The 17,021-nt window shown below is 35.4% G+C and overlaps 1 protein-coding gene across 4 annotated transcripts in view; it reads left to right on the top strand.

Moving 5' to 3' along the window:
* ALMS1 (ALMS1 centrosome and basal body associated protein) overlaps positions 1–17,021 on the top strand; it is a 208,625-nt gene that overhangs the window by 88,025 nt on the left and 103,579 nt on the right. The window lies entirely within an intron of this gene.

Below are 17,021 nucleotides of genomic sequence, written 5' to 3'. Positions count from 1 at the left end.
GTGGTTTCTGTTCAGTGGTCTCTGCTCCTGTAAGCCTGAACTCCCTGTATTTGTCTTTCTTTCTGGGGACAGTGATTTTCCCTATGTCCTTACTTTCCTTGTGGATCCAAGAAGAGTTTTTCGTTTTTCAGTCTGTTGTTAGGACATAGTGGCAACTTCCAAGGTTCATACACGAGGAACCAGAAAGCAGAAGTCCCTGAGATAGCCCTCTACCAACCTTTTGGTACATTCATAACAAAAAGTTGGGGAAATGGGGACCCTGGGTGGCTCAGTCGTTAAGCGTCTGCCTTCGGCTCAGGTCATGATCTCAGGATCCTGGGATGGAGCCCCACATCAGGTTCCCTGCTTGGCGGGAGTCTGCTTCTCCTTCTTCCACTCCCCCTACTTGTGTTCCTGTTCTCACTATCTCTCTGTCAAATAAATAAATAAAATCTTAAAAAAAAAAGTTGGGGAAAAACATACCTGATTCAGATGTTTATATGGGTGAGTCTTTGAAACTGTTGAATAATGGATAAGTCCCATGCTATCTAAATATTTCTCTAATGCATAAAAGAAAATAAAAATTTTAGTTTACTTGAGAATACTGATACTTGAGAATGTTGATACAAAAATTTCAGATTCTTCAAAAAAGAAAATTATGAAAGTCTTTGATAGCAGTTGTAATGTCTCTTTTTATTTTTGAGATTCTTTTTAATTTATTAAGGAATACGGATTTTTCTCACCTAATGAATTCCTAGAGATGAAGATTTCCTGCCCAACATTTTAATAATTTTAATAATTTTCCCACAGTCCATTTTCAGTGGCCTCACATCAGTGGCTTCTTTTCATTTTCTGTCTTACCAGTTAGAAAATGGGGTAGTTTTTCTAGACCAGATTTTAGGGATAATATTATGGGAATTATTTGACCTGATTGAACAGCGATTTTTATGTCTGGATATATTATACACCTCCATACAGAAAGGAAAATCCATTCTACATAAAAAGGTCAAGTAAATATTCACACTATGGTCTCATTACAGGCAATAGGTTTTCATCAAAAATGAAGGATTCAGGCACATGGGTAGTTACATATGTGTGGCCATTCGTTTTCTAATGGCCAGAGTTCTGTGCTTTCTGCCTGATTGATGAGTAGTTAGGACATGTTGGTAGGTAGGAAGTAATGTCTCCTCTTTCGTTTCCGATCTTATTTGAGTCTTCTTTCTTTTCTGTAGTCTAGCTAAAGGTTTGCCAATTTTGTTTATCTTTTCAAATAGCCAACTGTTAGTTTCTTTAATTTTTTATTTTGTTTTTATGCTATTTGGTTTATTTCTGCTCTAATTTTTATTAGTTTTATCCTTCTGCTAACTTTGCGCTTTTTTTTTTTTCTAGTTCCTTGAGGTATTAAGTCATGTTCTTTATTAGGTATCTCTTTTTTTTAAATGTAGGCATATAACTATAAACTTCCCTCTTAGTACTGCTTTTGCTACATCCCATTAGTTTTAGTGTGTTGTATTTTTGTTACTTGTCTCAAGATATTTTCTAATTTCTCTTTTGATTTCTTCTTTGACCCATCAGTTGTTCAAGAGTATGTTGTTTAATTTCTACATATTTGTGAATTTTCTGTTTTCCTTCTATCACTGAGTTCTGGTTTCATTCCATTGTGGTCAGGAAAGATAGTTGGTATGATATCAGTCCTCTTGAATTAGTTAAGAATTGTTATTTGAGCACACATGTGAGGTGTGAATTTGACCACACAAATTCCTAACCGGAGGAATGTTCCATGTGCACTTGAAAAATAAGTATATTTTGCTTTGGGTTTAATTATCTATATATATCTGTTCGGACCATTTGGTCTGTAATATTGTTCAGGTCCACTGTTTCTTTACTGAATTTTCTGTCTGGATATTCTATCCGTTATTGAAAGTAGGGTATTGAAGTTTGCTACTATTTTTGCTACTATTTTTATTGCTGTGTGTTTCTCCCTTCATTTCTTATATTTGCTTTATATATTTAGGTGCTCTGATGTTGGGTGTGTGTATATACATAATTGTTATTTCTTCTGGATGAATTGACCCTTTATCATTATATAATGACCTTCTTTGTCTCTTATGACAATTTTTGACTTAAACTCTATTTTGTCTGATAATTAGTATTGCCACTTTTGTGCTCTTTTGGTTACCATTTGCATGGAGTATCTCTCTCTCTTTTTTTAAAGATTTTATTTATTTATTTATTTATTTATTTATTTGAGAGAGAGAGAGAGAGAGCACAAGCATGGGGGAGGGGGAGAGAGAGGCAGACTCCCCGCTGAGTGGGGAGCCTGATGGCGGAACTCAATTCCAGGACGCTGGGATCATGACCTGAGCTGAAGGCAGACACCTAATGGACTGAGCCACTCAGACACCTCTACATGGAGTATCTTTTTGCATCCTTTCACTTTCAGCCTATGTGTGTCCTTAAAACTAAAGTAAATCTGTTGTAGACAGCATGTAGTTGGATGTGCTTTTTCATCCATTCAGCCACTCTATGTCTTTTGATTGGGGGGGGAGTTTAATCCATTTACATTTTAAGTAATTATTGATAGGGAAGGACTTACTCTTACCATTTTGTTAATTGTTTTCTGTCTGTCTTGTAGTTCTTTTGTCCCTTTTTTCTTCCCTGGTTGTCTTTGTGATTCGTAAATTTTTTGCAGGGTTGGGCTTCGGTTGCTTTCTTTCTTTTTTTTTTTTTTTCCTTCTTCTTTATCTTCTGTAGGTTATTTCTTTGTGGCTACCATGAAAGCTTACACATAACACCTTATAGTTATAGCATAGACAACAGAAGCAAAAATGGACAACTGTGACTACCTCAAATTAAAAAGCTTCTGCACAGCAAAGAAAACAGTCAGTAGGGTGAAAAGGCAAACTACGGAATGGGAGAAAATATTTACAAACCACACATCTTTAAACATCCAAAATACATAAGGAACTCTTACACCATGATAGCAAAACGAAACCTGATTTAAAAAAAAATAGGCAAAGGCCTTGAATAGACATTTCTCCAAAGAAGAAGATATACAGCTGTCCACAAGTACATGAAAGCTTGTTTAACATCACTAATTATCAGGGAAATGCAAATGAAAACCACAACAAAATATTACCTCACACACATCAGGATGACTACTATCAAAAAATCAAAAGGTAACAAGGGTTGGAGAGGATGTGGAGAAATCAGAACCCTTGTGCTTTGTTGGAGGGGGTGTAAAATAGTGCAGCCACTATAGAAAACAGAATGGAGGTTCCTCAAAAATTTAAAAATGAATTATTATATGATCCGGCAAATCCTACTTCTGTGTATATATCCAAAAGAATTGAAATCGGGATCTTGAAGAGATATCTACACTTCTATATTCATTGTAGCATTAGTACAGTTATCACATCACATCCCAATAGTCAAGTTAAGGAAACAACTTCTTTGTTTATTGATGGGTGAGTGGATAAAGAATATGTGGTATATACATCCAAAGCGATGTTATTCAGTCTTAGAAAAGAAGGAAATCCTGCCATATGCAAGAACATGGGTGAACATGGAGGACGTCATGTTAAGTAAAATAAACTAGTCAGAGAAGAACAACTGTATGATTCTACTTATATGAGATTTCTAAAATAGTTGAACTCATGGAAAGAGTAGAATGGTAATTGCCAGGGCTGTGGGGCAGAGGAAATGGGAATTGCTGTTCAACTGGTATATTGTTTCAGTTATGCAAGATGAGCAAGTTCTAGAGATCTAGTTCACAACATGGTGCCTATAGTTAACAATACTTTATTGCACACTTAAAAAAAGGATGTACCTTTGTCAAGAGGGCACATCTCATATTAAGTGTTCTTACCACAATAGAACGTATATATATTAAGAAAAATCTTGTGACAAATAAAGATGCAAAAATGTTTAAAATAAGTATTAATATTTGGTATTTGGTATCATATTTTTTTAAAAAAAAACTTATATTGGGCAAGTAGGGCTTGATATAGCAAAGCAGTAATAGGTAATTTATAAATATATATTTTACATTAGTAGCAAAACCACAGTTATTTCAATAGGCTCCAAATAGGTATTTGGGAATAAAAGTAAAGAATGAAAATCTTTTCCCAATTAAAAATATTTCTTTAAATTAGAGTAGAAGAACAATGCCCCAGTATGATAAAGAATATGTATTTGAAATTAGCAGTTAACATAATCAAAAATCAAATACTTTTTTATGCATATAAAACATTCGTAAGTGATGTTACCAAAAATGGTGAATTAGGAACTCTAGGGCTCCATTCCCACACAAAAAAAGTCTAATAGGCTAGCAAAATCTGTCAGAATCAACTTCTGCAAAACTCTGGAATCTAGTCAGAACTTTAGAAGTAAACCAGAAACCATTACTGAAGTAAAGAGGTGTTGCACTCAGTAAGTGAGTTCTGTGACATCCTAAGTTGCCCGCCTACCATCCCTCAATTTATGGTAGCTTTGAAGATGACAGATCACACTTCTGGTATAGGTTAGTGTTTACAAAGGACACAGTGCAAACCTTTTTTCTTTTTTAATTTAATTTAGTTTTATTTTATTTTATTATGTTAGTCACCATACAGTATATCATTAGTTTTTGATGTAGTGATCCATGCTTCATTGTTTTTGTATAACACCCAGTGCTCCATGCAAACCTTTTTCTTAACACATTGTTGTGGCATGTTTTAACCTGTCTGGCAGCTCCCACAAGGAGTTAAGGGAGAGTTTCCCCAGGGCTGGGACAGCTTCCCTGCCAGTGTTTGTTAAAAACATTTAATGGCCAAAATACCGGCCCATAGCAGCCTGAGCCTAGGGTTATCAGAATAAACAATAAACACACTGAAAAGTTTGGGAAGGAAGCAGTTGAGAAAGGGGAATACCTGGGGGGAGGAAGGGACTTTCAAAGGCTCCTGCTTATATTGAGGAATTGAGAAGGCCAGGTGTATGCCCAGGGCTGGACTCATTCTCAGAAAGGCCTGAGAAGACCCTGAACTTCACTTTGGCTAACCTTTCAGGCTTTGTGTTGCACAAGTGAGAAGTGGAGTGTGAAGCAGTATTGTAAATAATATGGCTAAGTATTGAAGAAGTACCCTAACTTGGGGAAAATTAGAAAAGACTAGTAGGATTTTTTTTCCCTCCTTCCCTCCTTTCCTTTTTCCCTTTTCCTTTCCTTTTCCTTTCCTTCCCTTTCCTTTTCCTTTCTTCTTTTTGGCTGCATATTTTAAAGAAACTCAAAACAGTAGCCAATTATTAAGCTAAGAACACATAGATTTCAGTGCTACACACAAAAAAGAATACAAACCTTTCACAAAAATAGTTTAGAAAAGTATCCAACAAACAACAGTCTACAAGTAAAAATAAACCCTAGGTAGGGAGGAGAATCTGATATCCAGAGTTGCCATGTCCATTTTTACCAAATTATGAAGTACTTAAACAAAGCGGCCATTCTCAGGGAAAAAAGTAATCAATAAAAACTGTGCCTGAGGAAGCCCAGGAATTATACTTATTAGAAAAAGATTTTAAATCAACCATGTTAAATATGCTCAGAGAGCTAAAGAAAGCCATGGTTAAAGAACTAAAGAAAACCAAAAAATGATGTTTCATCAAATAGAGACATCAAAAGGATAGAAATCCACTTGAAGGGGCGCCTGGGTGGCTCAGTCGTTAAGCGTCTGCCTTCGGCTCAGGTCATGATCCCGGGGTCCTGCGATCGAGCCCCGCATCCAGGCTCCCTGCTCCGCGGGAAACCTGCTTCTCCCTCCCCCACTCCCCCTGCTTGTGTTCCCGCTCTCGCTGTCTCTTTCTCTGTCATATAAATTTAAAAAAATCCACTTGAAGGTTTCAGTAGCAGATTTGAGTAGGCAGAACAAAGAATCCATGAACTTAAAGATCAATTGAGATTAAAAAGTCTGAGTCCCCAAAAGAGAAAAGAATGAAGAACAATTAACAGAGCCATGAGATATAATCAGTTGCTCCTCACAACCCGAGTTCAGTTCTTTCTGCCCACCGGTCCTGTCCCCGCGCTTTAATAAAACCACCTTTTTGCACCAAAAACAAAAACAAAAAAACAGGACCATGAGATACCATCAAGCATACCAACATATGTAATAATGAAAATCCTGGGAGGAGAGAGAAAAGAGAAAGGGGCAGAGGCGGTATTTGATGTAGCTATTGAAAACTCCCAAATTTGATGGAAATCATATATCTATACATCTAAAAAGCTTAATGAACTCCAAGCAGGATTAAGTGAAAGAGTTCCTCACTGAGACTCATTATAGTCAAATTGTCAAAAACCAAAGACAGGAGATCTTTTAAGCAGCAGTAAAGAAGTAATATCACTTACAAAGGAATCTTCAGTAAGAGTAATGGTTAACTTCTCTTTAGAAACTATGGAGGCCTATAGGGAGTGGGGTGATGTATTTAAAGTATTTAAAAAAAAAAAAAAAAACCTTGCCAACCAAGAATTCTACATCTAACTAAGCTATCTTTCAAAATGTGTAAGAATTTAAGACTAGATAAACATTGATTTAGGGAATTTGTCATGTGAGAAATGCTCCAGGAAGTCATTCAGGGGAGATGAAAGGACACTGGATAGCAACTCAAAGCCATATGAAGAAATAAAGGACAGTGATAACCACTTCAAACCTATCACGGTAGCTGCATTTTAAGTAAATGGAAAATAAAAAGTCTTGGCAAGGATATGGAGAAATTGGAACCCTTGTACTTTGCTGGTGGGAATGAAAAGTAGTGTAGCCACTGTGAAAACCAGCTTTGTGGTTCCTCAGGTAAACAGGATAGCCAATAATAATAATAGTAATAATAATAAGTCCTGGCAATTCCACTACTAGGTATGTATCCAAAACAGTTGGAAACAGATGTTCAAGCAAAAATTGTACATAAGTTTTCATAGCAGCACTGTTTACAAAATAATGTTCATCAGTGATGATTAGGTGAAGGAAGGATGGCATATTCAATACAATGGAATATTATTCAACCATAAATAAGTACAAAATTTTTTGAAACATGCTACAGTATAGGTGAACCTTGAAAACATGCAAAGTAGAATGTAGATATGACACATATCATTCCATTTATAGGAGTAGGTAAATTCATAGAGACAAAAAGCTTTTTAGTTAGTTGCCAAATGCTGAATGCTGAATGAGGAGAAAAGAGGTAGAGATTGCTTCATGGATATGGGTTTCCTCTGAGGTTGATAAAAATGTTTTAGAACTAGATAGAAGTGATGGTTACACTGGATAAAAGTGTTCAAAATGCTACCGAATTATACACACTAAAGTGGTTAACTTCATGTAATGTGAATTTTGCTTCAAGAAGACATTTGCATATAAATTGATTAATATATTCTATATTGGGTCTCATATTTTGCTTATGTTCATTTCTCCATTAAACATTCTTCTAAAAGAATATATTTTAAAAGCTTTATATATATATAAAGCTATATATATATAAATATATATAAAGAATATATTTTAAAGTTACACACATACATACACAGTATTATTGCATAGACTCACTGTTGTATATTTAGGTTGTTTTGAATGTAAATGAAATTCTCATCCCAGTAGGTTTAATAAGGTTGATTTTAAATGTATAGCAAGATGAAATTTCAAGTTTTTCCAAAAAACATTTAAAAATAACATTTTAGCTGGCGCCTGGGCAGCTCAGTTGGTTAAGCATCTGCTTTCAGCTCAGGTCATGGTCTCAGGGTCCTGGGATCGAGCCCTGCATCTGGCTCCTTGCTCAGTGGGGAACCTGCTTCTCCCTCCCTCTCTGCCTGCTGCTCCCCCTGCTTGTGCTCTCTCTGTCTCTCTCTCTGTCAAATAAATAAATAAAATCTTAAAAAAAAAAAAACACTTAGCATACTTGTTGGTTCTAATACAAGTAGAAATTTTTTAACTATTTTTAAAAATTTTTGGTTTCAAGGTCTTAAAACATAAAACTATGAACAACTTACAAAATTATCCCTCTTAAATAACTCTTTGGTAATTTAGAAATTTTTCTAAAATTTTATGCTCAACCTTATAGTAACCCTTTTGTATTTTTTTTAAAAACATTTGTTTCCCTAAGTTTGATTTTCAAGGAAGTTTTGCATGACTAGTAATCCAGGTTTCATTTCTTTGTAGGGAGTACATTTTTGCTTTTAGTGCTAGGTGACTGTGTGTCTGCATACGTGCATGTATGTGTTTAGTTTTATGTGACATGGGAGAACTTTATTTCTTTTCTGGTTTGTGACATTGAAGTCTGTGACTTCTGATAGTAAACTGAGCAGTGAGAATAATATAAGCTGATAAACTCTAACATCTTGTAAGTGAAATTTGTAATTGAGAAATTATCTCTGAAAATTAATAAAGGATATGTATCAGCTAAACAGTACTTTTGTAACCTCAGTACAATTTATATACTGTAAGGTTCACCCATTTAAAGTATGTAATTCAGTGTTTTTTACTTCATTTACAGAAACATACACTAATTGATTTTAGAACATTTTTATCATCCTCTCTCCTCCCCTTAATTCTCCTAGCCCTAGGTAAAAACTAATCCACTTTCTCCCTCTGTGGATTTGCCTCTTCTGGAAATTTGATATAAATGGAATCATATGTGATCTTTTATGACTACCTTTTTGTATTCAGTATAATGTATTTAATATTCACCCATGTTATATAGCAGCATGAATGAGTATTTTTTATTGCCAAATATTGCTTTGTATAGATATTATTTATCCATTCACCAGTTGATAGACATTTGCTTTTTCCCACTTTCTTGCTCTTGTGAATGGTGCTGCCATGAGCATAAGTACACAGGTTTTTGAATGGTCATGTTTTCATATCTTTTGTGTACATACCTAAGAGTGGAACTTCTGGGATGAATGTTTAGCATTTTAAGGCACCAATGAATAGTTTTCCAATGTAACTGCACCGTTTTACATTCCCATTAGCAGTGTGTGAGGGTTCCAGCTTCTTCACATTCTTTCCAACTTGTTATTTTCTTTTTGATTATAGTAGTTCTATGGGATGTAAAGTAGCATTGTGTTTTTTATTTCTAAAATGTAGAACATCTTCTCATTCATCTTTGCAGAAATGTCTCTATCCCAATTCTTTCCCATTTTATTTTAATTTAATTTATTTTAATTTAATATAGTTTTGTTTTTATTTTATTTTGTTTTATTTTGTGTTTTTATTTAAATTTGAGTTAATTAACATACAATGTAATATCAGTTTCAGGTGTGCAATATACTGATTCAGCACTTCCATACAACCGGTGCTTGTCACAAGTGTACTTTTCCTCCCTTCGTTTGTTCATTGTAAATTTGTTGTCTTTTTTACTGTTGAAAATTAAGAGTTCTTTATTTATTCTGAAATTAGTCCCTTAACAGATACACTGTTTGCAAATATTTTCTCCCATTCTGTGTGCTGTCATTCTACTTTCTTGATGGTGACCTTTGAAGCACAAATTTTTTATTTTGATGAAGTCCAACTTACACTTCTCCTTTATTGCTTATGCTTTTGGTGTTAGAGTAAGAAATCATGGCATAACTCAGAATTACAGATTTATCTTTTTTGAAAGATACTTAGTTTTAGTTCTTATATTTACGTCTGTGATCCGTTTTGAGGCAATATAAAATTTATCTTTGAAAATTCTGTAAAATATATAAAACAAAATTTACCATCTTAACTATTTTTTAATTAGATTTTATTTATTAGAGATTTTATTTATTAGAGAGAGAGAGAGAGAGAGAGCAAAAGCAAGGGGAGGGGCAGAAGGGGAAGGAGAAGCAGACCCCCCATTAAGCAGGGAGCCTGATGCGGGACTCGATCCCAGGATCCTGGGACCATGACCTGAGCTGAAGGCAGACACTTAATCGATTGAGCCACCCAGGCACCCCCATCTTAACTATTATTAAGTATGCAATTCAGTTGTGTTAACAATATTCACACTGTTGTACAACTGATCTCCAGAACTCTTCTTGTAAAACTGAAACTATATCCATTAAACCATAACTCCTCACTTCCCTTTCTCCCCAACCACTGGCAACCACCATTCTAATTTCTGCTTCTATGAATTTGACTCCTTTAGGTATCTCATAAAAGTATGATCATACAGTATTTGTTTGTGACTGTCTTATTTCACTTAACATTATGTCCTCAAGGTTCATCCATGTTGTAGCCTGTGTCAGTTTCTTTTCTTTTTAAGGCTGAATAATATTCCATTGTATGTATATACCACATTTTGTTTATCCATTCATCCATCAGTGGACACTTGAGTTGCTTCCACCTTTTGGTTGTTTGTGAATAGTGCTACTATGAACATGAGCATACAAATATCTCCTTGAGACCCTACTTTTTAATTTTTGGGGGTATAGACTCACAAGTGGAATTGCTAGAGGGGGCACCTGGGTAGCTCAGGTGTTAAGCGTCTGTCTTTGGCTCAGGTCATGATCCCCAAGGTCCTAGGATCGAACCCCGCATCGGGCTCCCTGCTCCGCAGGGAGGCCTGCTTCTCCCTCTCCCACTCCCCCTGCTTGTGTTCCCTCTTTCGCTATGTTTCTCTCTGTCAAATAAATAAATAAAATATTTTTTTTTAAAAAAAGGTGGAATTGCTAGATTATATGGTCATTCTATTTTTAAGTTTTTGTGGAACTGTCATACTGTTTTTCCACAACAGCTACACCATTTTACATTCCTACCAGCAGTGCACAAGGATTCTAATTTCTCCACGTCCTCTCCAACCCTTGTTATTTTCTGCTTTTTTTGATAATAGCCATCCTACAGGTGTGAAGTGGTATCTCATTGTGCTTTTGATTTACACTTCCCTGATGATTAGTGATGTTAACCATCTTTTCATGTACTTGTTGGCCAGTTGTACATCTTCGTTGGAGTAATGTCTATTTAAGATGTTTGCCCATTTTTTAATTGGTTTTAATTTTTTTTGAGTCGTAAGAGTTCTTTATACAGTCCAGATATTAACCCTTTATCAGATACATGATTTGCAAATATTTTATCCCACTCTGTAGGTTGCCATTTTACACTGTTGGTTGTATATTTTGATGCACAGAAGTTTTAAATTTAATATATATTTATATATTATAATTATATTTTATGTATTTATATATTTTATATATATGTATACACAATTGTATATATTATACAGTTTTATATACTTGTGCTGCCTATACCCACAGAGGCAATTTTTATGTGGAATGCAAATTCATTCTTTTACACCTGGATAATCAGTTGTCCTAGCATTGTTTATTGAAAAGACTATTCTTTTCCCATGGATTTTCTTGGCTCCTTCGTTGAAAATCAAGTCACCATAAATGTTAGTGTTTATTTATGGACTGTCGGTTCTGTTCCCTTGATCTATATGTTTATCCTGTGCCAGTACTACCCTGTTTCAATTACGCTAGCTGTTTAGTAAGTTTTGACATCAGAAAGTGAGACCTCCAACTTTGTTCATCATTTTAAGGTTGGTTTGGCTACTATGGGTCCCTTGAATTTCTATATGAACTTTAGGATATGTTTGTCAAATTTTGGGGGGGAAAAAAAAAAAAGCCAGGTAGGATTTTGATAGGAATTGCCTTGAACCAATAGATCAATATGGGGAGTATTGCCATTTTAACAGTATTGTCTTCAAGTCCACTGGGTCAGTTTTCCATTTGTTTTGATTATCCATAATTTTTTTCAACAGTGTTTTGTAGTGTGCTAGTTTTATATTTATTTTGGTAAATGTATTCTTATGTATTTTATTTTTTGTGCTATTGTAAATAGAATTGTTTTCTTAAGTTTTGTTTTTGGATTGTTTACTGTGTGTTGAAATACAGTTGAGTTTTGTATATTGAGCTTGAATCCTGCAACTTTCCTGAGCTAGTTTCTTAACAAGCTGGTTGGTTTTGTGTGGTTTCCTTGGAATTTTCTTTATGAAGATCATGTCATTTATAAATATAGTTTTACTTCTTCCTTTCCAATCTGGATTTTAATTTCTTTCCAGATTGCCCTGGCTAGGACCTACAGTATGATATTGAAGATAGGAGGAAGAATGGACATGCTTGTCTTGTTCTTGTCCTAGGGGAAAAGCATCTAGTCTTTGACTATTTAGTATCATTTAACAATATTGGTTCTTCAAATCCATGAACATGGAATATCTTTCCATTTGTTTGTGTCATCTTCAGTTTCTTTCAGTGTTTTTACAGCTTTTGGAGTTCAGGTTTTAAACCTCCTTGGTTAATTTTAGTCTTAGGACTTTATTATTATTGGTTCAGTTGTAAATAGGATTATTTTCTTAATATCTCTTTCTGCTACTTCATTATTAGCATATAGAAATGCAACAGATCTCTGTATATTAATTTTGTGTTTGTGTCCTTCTACTTTACTGAATTCATTTGTCAGTTCTAGTAGTTTTTTGGTGGAGTAATTAGGATTTTCTATATATAGTATTATGTCATCTACAAATAGTGAAAGTTTTACTTTTTCCTTATCAACTGGATGCCTTTTATTTCTTTTCCTTGTCTTATTGCTGTGGCTTGGACTTCCAGTACTATGCTGAATTAAACTGGTGAGAGTGGATATCCTTACCTTGTTCCTGACGGGAAAAGCTCTCAGTTTTTCACCACTGAGTATGATGTTAGCTGTGAGATTTTCATATACGGCTTTTATTATGTTGAGGTATGTTCTCTCTAAATCTACTTTGTTGAGAGTTTTTATCATGAGTGGATGTTGTACTTTGTCAAATGCTTTTTGTGCATTTATTGAGACGATCTTACTGGTTTTATTCTTTCTCTTAATAATGTGATGTTACAGACAATGAATGGGAAATCAAAGAAGAAATCAGAGAATACAGGGAGACAAATGAAAATGAAAACACAATGACTCAGAATCTTTGGGATACAGTGAAAACAGTTCTCAGAGGGAAGATTACAGCAATACAGGCCTACTTCAGGAAGCAAAAAAAATCTCAAAGAACCTAACCTTACACCTAAAGGATCTAGAAAAAGAACAACGTCCAGAGCCAGTGGAATGAAGGAAATAATAGCAATTAGAGCAGACGTAAATGAAATAGAGACTAAAAAAAAAAAAAAAAAAAAATAGACCTGATCAATGAAACCAGGAGCTAGTTCTTTGAAAAGATTAACAAAATTGATAAACCTTTAGTAAGACTTATCAAAAAAAAAAGGATTCAAATAAATAAAATCAGAAATGGAGGAGAAATACCAACTAATACCACAGAAATACAAAGGATTATAAGAATATTATTAAAACTATATGACAAAAAATTGGGCAACCAAGAAGAAATGGATAAATTCCTTAGAAACATATCACCTTCCAAAACTGAATTAGGAAAAAACAGAAAATTTGAACAGACCAATTATTAGCAATGAAATTGAATCAGTAATAAACTCCCAACAAACAAAAGTCCAGGACCTGGTGGCTTCACAGGTAAATTCTACCAAGCATTTAAAGAAGAGTTAATACCTATTCTCGAACTATTCCAAAAAATAGAAGAGGAAGGAAACTTCCAGATTCCTTCTACAATGCCAGCATTACCCTGATACCAAAATCGTTTAAAGACATTACAGAAAAAGGGGCACCTGCGTGGCTCAGTCATTGGCCATCTGCCTTCGGCTCAAGTCGTGATCCTAAGAGTCCTGGGATTGAGTCCCACATCAGGCTCCCTGCTCGGCGGGAGGCCTGTTTCTCCCTCTCCCACTCCCCCTGCTTATGTTCCCTCTTTCCTGTGTCTCTCCCTGTCAAATAAATAAATAAAATCTTTAAAAAAGAAAAAAAAAGACATTACAGAAAAAAAGAATACTGTAGGCCAGTATATCTAATGAGCACAGATGCAGAAATCTTCAACAAAATATTAACAAACTCAATCTAATAATACATTAAAAAAATCATTCACCACGATCAAGTGGGATTTATTCCTGGGATGCAAATAAATTTATTTGCAAATAAATCAATGTGATACATCACATTAACATGCAAAAGGATAAAAACCATATGATCATCTCAGTAGATGCAGAAGAATCATTATAGTTTTCTTTAAAATTTATTTTTATTTTACATTTAAATTCAATTAACATATAATGTATTACTGATTTCAGAAGTAGAGGTCAGTGATTGATCAGTCTTATATAATATCCAGTGCTCATTACATCCTGTGCCCTCCTTAATGTCCATCAGCCAGTTACCCCATCCCTCCATCCCTACCCCTCTCCAGCAACCCTCAGTTTGTTTCCTATGATAAGAGTCTCTTACAGTTTGTCTGCATCTCTGGTTTCATCTTGTTTTATTTTTTCCTCTCTTCCTCTATGATACTCTGTTTTGTTTCTTAAATTCCACGTATGAATGAGAGCATATGATAATTGTCTTTCTGTTACTGACTTATTTCGCTTAGCATAATACCCTCTAGTTCTACCATGTTGTTGCAAATGGCAAGATTTCATTTTTTTGATGGCTGAGTAATATTCGGGTGTGTGTGTGCGCACGCGCCACATCTTTATCCATTCATTTGTCGATGGACATCTGGACTCTTTCCATAGTTTGGCTATTGTGGACATTGCTGCTATACACATTGGGGTGCAGATGCCCCTTCAGATCAATACATTTGTTTCTTTGGGGTAAATCCCTAGTAGTGCAATTGCTGGGTTGTAGCGTAGCTCTCTTTTCAACTTTCTGAGGAACCTCCATACTGTTTTCCAGAGTGACTCCACCAGCTTGCATTCCCACCAACTGTGTAGGAGGGTTCCCCTTTCTCCGCATCCTTGCCAACATCTGTCATTTCCTGAGTGGTTAATTTTAGCCATTCTGACTGGTGTGAAGTGGTATCTCATTGTGGTTTTGATTTGTATTTCCCTGGTGCTGAGTGATGTTGAGCACTTTTTCATGCATCTGTTGGCCATTTGTATGTCTTCTTTGGAAAAATGTCTGTTCATGTCTTCTGCCCATTTATTGACTGGATTATTTGTTCTTTAGGTGTTGAGTTTGATAAGTTCTTTTTTTTTTTTTTTGATAAATATTTTATTTATTTATTTGGCAGAGGGAGACACAGCGAGAGAAGGAACACAAGCAAGGGGGAGTGGGAGAGCGAGAAGCAGGCTTCCCGCGGAGCAGGGAGCCCAATGTGGGGCTTGATCCCAGGGTCCTGGGATCATGACCTGAGCCGAAGGCAGATGCTTAATGACTGAGCCACCCAGGTGCCCCATGATAAGTTCTTTATAGATTTTGGATACTAGCCCTTTATCTGATATGTCATTTGCAAATATCTTCTATTCTGTCAGTTGTCTTTTGGTTTTGTCTACTGTTTCCTTTCTTGTACAGAAGCAATCGTTGTAGTTTTAATTTTCATTTCCTTAATGTTAATCGTGTTGAACATGTTATTATGCCCCTATGTCCCATCTCTATTCTAGTCAGTGAAATGTTGGTTTTTTTGCCCATTTTTCTAATTGGGTTGTCTTTTTTTTTTTTAAGCTGTTAAGGTTTGGGATATCTTTATATATGTTAGATACAAGTCTTTTATTGGATATAAGGTTTACAAAATTTTCTTCCAGCCTATAGCTGGGGGAGAGGGGGGCCTGTCATTGCTGCTGAATGGAAAAGTCCAGTTTCCCTCTGTGGTCTCCACTGATACCACAGCAAGGGGTAGCTCCTTACCAGCCATCAAGGGCAAAAATACGTCCTGGGCCCCTACTTGGCCATCTCTAATACTTTGGCTTGGATGTTGGGGTGTCTTGTAATCATTTAGCAAGGGTAGAGGTTTAGGCTCCTCATTTAGCCTTTGCTGATATGAGAAAAGCAGTTTTTTTTTTTTTCCTGTGGTGTTTGGCTGGAATAGAGCAGTTACGGTCTAAAAGTTTTCTGTCTTGCTAGACTTCACTTTTACTGGTTTTTTTTTTTTTTTTTTTTTTTTTTTTAGCTAATGAGAGTGGGTTTTTATTAGAGCCTTTGTCTATGCCCTTTTTCCTGTGTTGCTGGCTTCTTTAGCTCCCAAATCTGGAATATATGACGTAAAAAGAAAACCCAGGGATTTCACTACCATATCATTCCTCAGGTCCCAAAATCCCTAGCCAGCCTGCCTTCTCTAGATCTTTCAGATAATTCTTATGTTTGTTTTATTTATAATGTCTAGGACTTTTAGTTATACTTATCAGACAGATAGGAGAAAGTACAACTACTCCTACACAACTACTATCAGAAGTGATAGCATAATTTTAGGTATTTTTATTTGAAATCGAATGTGGCTGTTATCATCAAATAGGTAAAACAGAAATCTCAGAAAAGTTTTATATTTATGGTAGCTTTAGGTTCTGATCCATTACCCCAGGAAGAAGTACTCATTCTTTTTCCTATTCTTTGGAATATTCCTTTCTGTCATTCTTCATCACAATTATTGGTAAAATATTAGGGTATAGGCCAAGCTTCTATAACAAAGAGACCCCAAAATACAATGGCTCAAATATGGTAGAATTTTCTTTTTCTTTTTTATTGTAGTCTAAGGCAGGAAAGGGAGCTCTTTTCCTTGAAGTTATCCAAAGACCCAAGCAGGCTTGGCAGCTAAGCCATTATTACACATGGCTTCTGAGATTGTTCTAGATATTACCATTTTCAGCTGGCAAGATAATGGTGATGGTAGTGATGGTGGTAGTAGGGGAACATGGAGGCCAAGAATTTGATTTTCTAAGGACATGAAGCAGAACTTATACTTACTGCTTTTGCTCATAACCCATTGGCCTAAACCTAGTCATATGGTCACACCTAGGTACAAAGGAACCTAGAAAGGTCTCCAGCTTTGTGGCCATGTGACCAGCAAAGGTTAGAGTAAGGGACCTCTGTTACTAAAAGAAAAAAGGTGAGAATACTGGGGGACCAAAGTAGTCTTTACTTTTGTTTGTTTAGTGAAACATTTTTAGAAGAAATTAACTGTGTGGTCTTAGTTATCATGACCCATTTTATCCTATAATTAACTGTCCTTTTTGTTATGTTCTTATCTGTTTTATT

This window comes from Eumetopias jubatus, unplaced genomic scaffold, assembly GCF_037043125.1.
Source record: "Eumetopias jubatus isolate StellerSeaLion01/CBP00866 unplaced genomic scaffold, mEumJub1_p1.0 scaffold_9, whole genome shotgun sequence".
NCBI classification, from domain to species: Eukaryota; Metazoa; Chordata; class Mammalia; order Carnivora; family Otariidae; genus Eumetopias; species Eumetopias jubatus.
The sequence above is the reverse complement of the archived record's forward strand: the minus strand, read 5'-3'. Positions and strand labels throughout refer to the sequence as shown.